At 37.5% G+C, this 7,686-nt stretch overlaps 1 non-coding gene across 1 annotated transcript; it reads left to right on the forward strand.

Moving 5' to 3' along the window:
- The first annotated feature begins 3,857 nt into the window (after positions 1-3,857).
- Positions 3,858-3,964, forward strand: LOC133029397 (small nucleolar RNA R71). The gene has a single exon (XR_009683521.1). It is a non-coding gene; the product is annotated as a small nucleolar RNA R71 (small nucleolar RNA).
- Positions 3,965-7,686: the final 3,722 nt, after the last annotated feature.

Consider the following 7,686-nt stretch of genomic DNA (forward strand, 5'->3'; position numbering starts at 1 on the left):
TTTTTATCTTTTTCCCATCTTTTTCTCTGATATTTTTCTAATCTTCTTCTATTTTAAATCTGTAAAAATAAAAGATAACAAGCGTAAAAATGCTCCAAACACGATTAAAACTTAATTAAAAATATACTAAACTTAATCTAAAATTAATACTAAAAATAACCTAACAGTGATCTCATAATGCATCTCTTGAATGGCTTGGGACCCGAATATGATCCAGTCGTGGTTCATGTTACAAGCTTGGTTGATAATCTCTCATTCGACTCCATTCAGTCATTGCTTCTTACTCATGAGAGTCGTTTAGAACGTCACTACACGACTGGAGCCCCCTCTTCAGGGCTAACTGCAAATTTGTCTATTGGATCATCAAGATTTGGGTCACACAGTCGTTCTTCTGGCAATAATGGGCGTGGATATAGTTCTGGCTATCCAAATCGTCCTTACAATCGTGGAAATGGCTCAGGCGGTCGAGGCAGTAACATTCGCACAATTTGTCAAGTCTGCCACAAAAATGGACACACAGCAGCTGTGTGTCACTACAGATTTGACAAATCTTTCATTCCGCCCAAGATCGGAGACTCTCAGGCATTCTTGACAGAAATGGAGGATGATGATCACCTCAATTACTCACCCAACACAGTTCCTGATTTTTCTTGTGACCAAGATTGGTATGCTGATACAGGTGCCAACAGTCATGTGGCAAAAGGCATGGAACACCTTGACTTTGAAGCACCCTATCATGGACATGATTCTCTTGCTATAGGCAATGGCAAACAACTACCCATCTCCCATATTGGTAACTCTTCTCTCCCTTCACACTCTCGTCCATTAAAACTTAATTCAGTTTTAAAAGTTCCCCACATCACCAAAAACTTAGTTAGTGTGTCTAAATTAACCAAAGATAATCATGTCTTTCTTGAATTTCACACTACCTGTTGTTTTGTGAAGGACAAGAGCACCGGGAAAGTTTCAATAATATGATTATGAAAAAATTCACTTATGCATATAATCCAGAATTTTAGTTCAATTACACCCTTGACAGATTTCAATTTATTTTCATTTAGCTCATGAAACCATAGAATGCAATTAACTAACAATTAAACCACTTTATGCATGCCAATTACAATCATCAATCCACTAACCCAAAATTCCATATGCTTGCAATACTTACTATTCTCCACTAATATAGATTAATGCACAACCAAAAATCAGAAGGTCTTTCTAGGCTTGTATTGTTAGGCTTAGGTAAGGGTAGATGAGATGGTCATTTACGCTTGTCTATACCATAAGCTTCTCCAATCATGTCACCCACAATATTGTTCACACAATCCCAATACCCCTTTTTCTAATTGCATGAGAGATATATTTTTTTCTTTTTTTCAATAAGAAAGCAACAACTTTGTATATCTTTTCTGAATTTGACACTGGTTGTCAGATTTTTCTATCTTTTTTTTTTTTTCTAAAGTTGCTGTCAATCTAAATGTTTTTCACATTCTCTCAATTTTCACTTATTCCCACACATACAACAACTTCCCATCCAAATTCCCCCAAACTAAAGATCTACTTATGGTATGATTAGGTTTGAAATTTTGGATATTCATGGGGTTTATCTTTTTAGGCTTAATATGTGTAGAACAAAGAATAGATTAAGGCTCAAAAAAGGGTAACTAAGATAAAAATTACAAGGATGGCTTGAAAGGCACAATCGATCCAAAAATTGCCTAAATCACTTTCCTAGTCATGCATAATTTATTATTTCGCCTCAAATAGCAAGCAAGCAAGTTCTAGAATTTATTTCAAACAATTTTCCACATTCCACAATCAGCATACATAAAATAATTCAATTAGTAGCAAATTACCTAATATGATTCCATGCTCAAAATTGAAATTAGTCAAGAATGTAATATAACCAAGCACACGGATTTTTCGAAAAATAAATGAACTTTTCAAATCATGCTATCTACCTACTTTCAAATTGACTCACATTAATCAAATTGACTCAAAACAATAAAAACTAAAAACTAAAAATTAAAAGACATAAAACTCTAAGAAAAAAATTGAAGTCACCCCCTTCCCCCCAAACTAAAGTGACACATTGTCCCCAATGTGACATTAAAGAAAAAGGAAAGGAAACTTACCTGAGCGCCACATCAGTATGGCGGTGGAGGTGGTGGCGGGTAGAATCCACCTCTCGCATCCATGAGGGCCTTTGTGCCAAACGAAGAAAACTGACCTCCAATGTTGCAAATTTTAAAGCTTTCCTTAGATTGAGAGTCACCTTCATATTTCCCACACAACAGTCTTTTCATATGTCGTCGAACAGTTCGAAATCGTTCTTTAGACTTCCCTTTCGTCTTGTTGGTAGTGACTTCTCGACCATCCTTTACAACTTCCAATCGACAACAAGTAGGAATTTCAGTTGCAGCAAATACTTTGAAAGTCTCTTCTTCTTTTTGAACACGCAACTTTAACTCCCCCTTTTGTACATCAATTAATGCTCTTCCCGTTGCTAGGAATGGTCTTCCCAAGATGATAGGAATATTCTCATCTTCTTTCATGTCAAGTATTAAGAAATCAGCAGGGAAGATGAACTTACCAACCTTTACCAAGACATCTTCAATTATACCCCGAGGATGAGTCAAAGACCGATCTGCCATTTGTAAAGTCACTGTTGTGGGTTTGGCTTCCCCTAATTTTAATCTTTTGAACATTGATAGGGGCATTAAGTTGATACTGGCTCCCAGATCACATAAAGCTTTTGTTTGTATAGAACCCCCTATTGAGCATGGGATGTTGAAACTACCCGGATCTTTTAGCTTGGGTGGTAGTTTCTTTTGCGGGGACCGCCTTTGCACTCTTCAGTAAGTGCCACAATCTCAAATTCTTCCAACTTTCTTTTCTTAGATAGGATATCTTTCATGAACTTTAGATAAGTTGGCATCTGTTCCAAAGCCTCTATGAATGGGATGTTGATATGCAGTTTCTTGAATATTTCAAGGAATTTTGAAAACTGCTTATCTATCTTATTCTTCTGAAGTCTTTGAGGATAAGGAATTTTGATGTGATGGTCAATGCTGATGGGTGGTGGAGTTTCTTTTTGTTGAAGACTGTCAGTAGTCTTCTTCTTTGTTGTTGTTGGTGCTGGATGTTCATCTTCTTCAATCTCTGGCTTTGCTTGGCTCGGGCCATCATAACTCTTTCCACTCCTCAAGGAGATTGCTTTACATTGCTCTTGTCCTTTTACCTCACTAGTGCTAGGTGAATTTTCTTGAGCTTGTTTTGCCACTTGAGTAGCCAATTGTTCCATCTGAGTTTCTAGAGTTTTAATAGAGGATCTAGTCTCCATCATGAATTGGAGCAATAAATCAGCTTGGATATTGGATCCTCCACTAGGACTTTGTTGTTGCAGCTGTTGTTGGTTTTGTTGGGGTTGATTTCTCTGCTGGTAGAACGCCTGCTGGTTGCGCCCATAATTATTATTTTGGGCATAGTTTCCAATGGCTTTTGCTTGATCCATTGGTAAACTATTCACATCCACCGGACATTCCTCATAGGGGTGAGGACCTCCACATAGCTCACAAACCACCTGAGCTTGTTTTACTTGAACAGTTATCAGTTTTGTTAGGGCCTCTACCTGAGCTGTCAACTTGGTAATAGCATCCACTTCATACATACCTGCAACTTTTTTAGATGGACCTCTTTCTGTTGACCATTGTTGGTTAGTCATGGCCATCTCTTCAAGTAATTCAAAGGCCTCATTAGCACTTTTCCTCATGAAAACTCCAGCAGCGGCATCTATGAGTGTTCGGGTTTCATTCATCAACCCATTGTAAAAGTTGTGCACTTGCAGCCACTTCTCAATCCCATGATTAGGGCACTTTCTCAGTAAGTCCTTGAACCTCTCCCATGCTTCATAAAGAGATTCATTGTCCTGTTGGGTGAAGTTATTGATATCAGCTCTCAGCTTGGCAATCTTTGCAGGAGGAAAGAACTTGGATAGGAATTTCAGGGCCAATTCCTCCCAAGTATTGATAGAATGAGTTGGTAAAGAAATAAACCAACTTTTGGCTCGTTCCCTTAGTGAGAATGGGAACAGCCTTAGTCTGATGGCGTCATCGCTAACTCCGTTCATCTTGAATGTCTGGCACAATTCTTCGAAGTTGGCGAGGTGCATGTTTGGGTCTTCTGACGGCAGTCCCCCAAACTGGACTGAAGATTGGACCATCTGCAGTATGGCTGGCTTGATTTCAAAATTGTTTGCGTCAACAGCAGGTGGCCTTATGCAGGATCGGGCCCCTGTTAAGTTAGGAAGTAAGTAGTCCCTCAGGCTACGGTCATTATTGTTATGTCCATTAGCCTGGTCTTCTACACCTCCTCCGTTGTGTCCATTGTTGCCATTATTGGCGTTGTCAGCCATGACTTCTTCTTGTTCAATCTCTAGTGCCGCTCTTTCCAATTTACTCCTCCTTCTGTTTCTTCTACAGGTCTTTTCTATCTCAAGATCAACAGGTAATCTGGCAATTGGACCTTGACTTCTCATAAACTATTGAACCTGAAAGCAGAATAAGATCTTGAGACAACAGAGTTAGTACTTAAATTAGAAAGAAAAATCAAATTAGAACAAAATTTAATTTTTAATAATATTAACTATCACTCCCCGGCAACGGCGCCAAAAACTTATTACGATATTTTACACACGCAAGTGTACGTATCGTTTCAAGTAGTAGACTCACTAGGAGTGAGGTCGATCCCACAGGGAGTGTAGTTAAGTACGTTAAAATTAAATCTTTACTTCTATTTGATTAAATAAAAGATAAGAAAAAAAACAATGAAGTATAAGAAAAATAGTTGGAAGCAACGATTCAAGAAAATTGATAGTTAATAAACTAGGGTGTCGATTTCAATTGTTTTTATTGAATATGGCCTAATATGATTATTTTCCTAATATTAATTCCTATGCAATAGCAAGTTTACTAAGGTAATTTATAGTCTTCTCAGATATATAAACCTCAATTACATGTAAACTTTCTACTCTCGTGATAAATTTAACATGCAACAGGCATTAAGCATAAAAACCCTATAAGCTATCTAAACCATATAGGTACTCTCGTCCTATATCGAAATTCAGTTCTATTTTACTATAGCATATTTGACACTCACTTCTCAGATCTCGCATCAAAATCATAGACAGATAATTGGTGATCAAGCAATTAAAAGTAATTAAGCACAAATAAAATAGAATACATAGAAATTAGGGGGAAAATAACTCATATTAAAACCATAAACAATGTCAAACAATATCCATCTAACCCTAATAAAGTGTTTAGTTACTCATGTTCATTGAAGCACAATTACACATATTAACTTTAAGAAAAAAAGATGAAAATAGAGAAGAGAAGAAGAGAAGAATGCTGAAAACCCTGAGAAGTATGCCTCCAATTTTGCAGTTGATCTCTCCACTCTGTATCTGAACTCTCACTTTTTTTCTCTCTGAGATTGCTTGCTGAAATCAACTCTATTCTTCCCTTTATTTAGGCATTGAAGGCCTAAAAATATGGAAAAAAACGCAATATTTAAATTCCCATTCGGATTTAAATTTTTGGGAAACCTCAAACGAGATATTTTTTTTCTGCTGCGTTGACTGATAGTATTTTGGCCATAACTCTCTCAATATTGCTCGGAATTGGACGATTAAACATGTTCTGGAAAGATAAAAGAGAGATCTAGAATTTTCATGTTTTGACTTTTTCCAAAATATGAACAGAACATCGTCGAATTAAGGCTTGAAGTTTCGGCTTCCACAATTTTCTCTATTTTAAATATCATGATATTTTTTATCTTTTTCCCATCTTTTTCTCTGATATTTTTCTAATCTTCTTCTATTTTAAATCTGTAAAAATAAAAGATAACAAGCGTAAAAATGCTCCAAACACGATTAAAACTTAATTAAAAATATACTAAACTTAATCTAAAATTAATACTAAAAATAACCTAACAGTGATCTCATAATGCATCTCTTGAATGGCTTGGGACCCGAATATGATCCAGTCGTGGTTCATGTTACAAGCTTGGTTGATAATCTCTCATTCGACTCCATTCAGTCATTGCTTCTTACTCATGAGAGTCGTTTAGAACGTCACTACACGACTGGAGCCCCCTCTTCAGGGCTAACTGCAAATTTGTCTATTGGATCATCAAGATTTGGGTCACACAGTCGTTCTTCTGGCAATAATGGGCGTGGATATAGTTCTGGCTATCCAAATCGTCCTTACAATCGTGGAAATGGCTCAGGCGGTCGAGGCAGTAACATTCGCACAATTTGTCAAGTCTGCCACAAAAATGGACACACAGCAGCTGTGTGTCACTACAGATTTGACAAATCTTTCATTCCGCCCAAGATCGGAGACTCTCAGGCATTCTTGACAGAAATGGAGGATGATGATCACCTCAATTACTCACCCAACACAGTTCCTGATTTTTCTTGTGACCAAGATTGGTATGCTGATACAGGTGCCAACAGTCATGTGGCAAAAGGCATGGAACACCTTGACTTTGAAGCACCCTATCATGGACATGATTCTCTTGCTATAGGCAATGGCAAACAACTACCCATCTCCCATATTGGTAACTCTTCTCTCCCTTCACACTCTCGTCCATTAAAACTTAATTCAGTTTTAAAAGTTCCCCACATCACCAAAAACTTAGTTAGTGTGTCTAAATTAACCAAAGATAATCATGTCTTTCTTGAATTTCACACTACCTGTTGTTTTGTGAAGGACAAGAGCACCGGGAAAGTTTTACTCAAAGGGAGAGTTAAGAATGGCTTGTACATGTTAACTCAACCATCTGTCTCCAACACCCCTATTCAACTTCAGTGTCATCTTGCCACTAAAGCATCTCAGCCTTTGTCTACTGCTGATTGTAATTCAGTTTGTAATATTCCATGTAATACAGCAGCTGTTTCAACAGCTCCTACTCATTGTACTCAACCTCATATTAATGAAAATCCTACTTCTAGTTCTTCTATACCATCTGTTCATGAGATTTTTCATATAAATGTTGCACAAGATATTAATATTTGGCATGCCAAATTAGGCCACCCAGGCCCTGCAACTCTCTCAAAAGTCCTGTCCAACATCAACCATACAGGCACTTTAAACACTTTAAAATTCTGTGATGCATGTAAAATTGGCAAGAGTCACAAATTACCATATCCCTTGTCCACCAGTAGGGCCTCTATTCCTCTTGAACTCATACATACTGATGTATGGGGACCTTCTCATATTCCCTCCAAAGAAGGTTTCCGATATTACATTCATTTTCTAGACGATTTCAGTAGGTATACATGGATATTCCCTCTTACTTTAAAGTCCCAAGCATATCCTACATTCCTACAGTTCAAGAAATTGGTTGAAAAACAATTTAACCTCCCCATCAAATCTGTCCAATCTGATTGGGGAGGAGAGTATAGATCTCTTGCTGCATTTTTGGCTCACAATGGCATTCAATTTCAACATTCTTGCCCTCATGACCATCAGCAAAATGGACGGGCTGAACGAAAACACAGGCATATAAATGATATAGGCATGACCCTTCTAGCACAGTCGGGTCTTGATCTCTCTTACTGGTGGTATGCCTTTCAACATGCCACCTTTGTAATCAATCGATTACCTACACCTGTGTTAGATC

The sequence above is a fragment of the Cannabis sativa genome, chromosome 7 (assembly GCF_029168945.1).
Source record: "Cannabis sativa cultivar Pink pepper isolate KNU-18-1 chromosome 7, ASM2916894v1, whole genome shotgun sequence".
Classification (NCBI taxonomy): Eukaryota; Viridiplantae; Streptophyta; class Magnoliopsida; order Rosales; family Cannabaceae; genus Cannabis; species Cannabis sativa.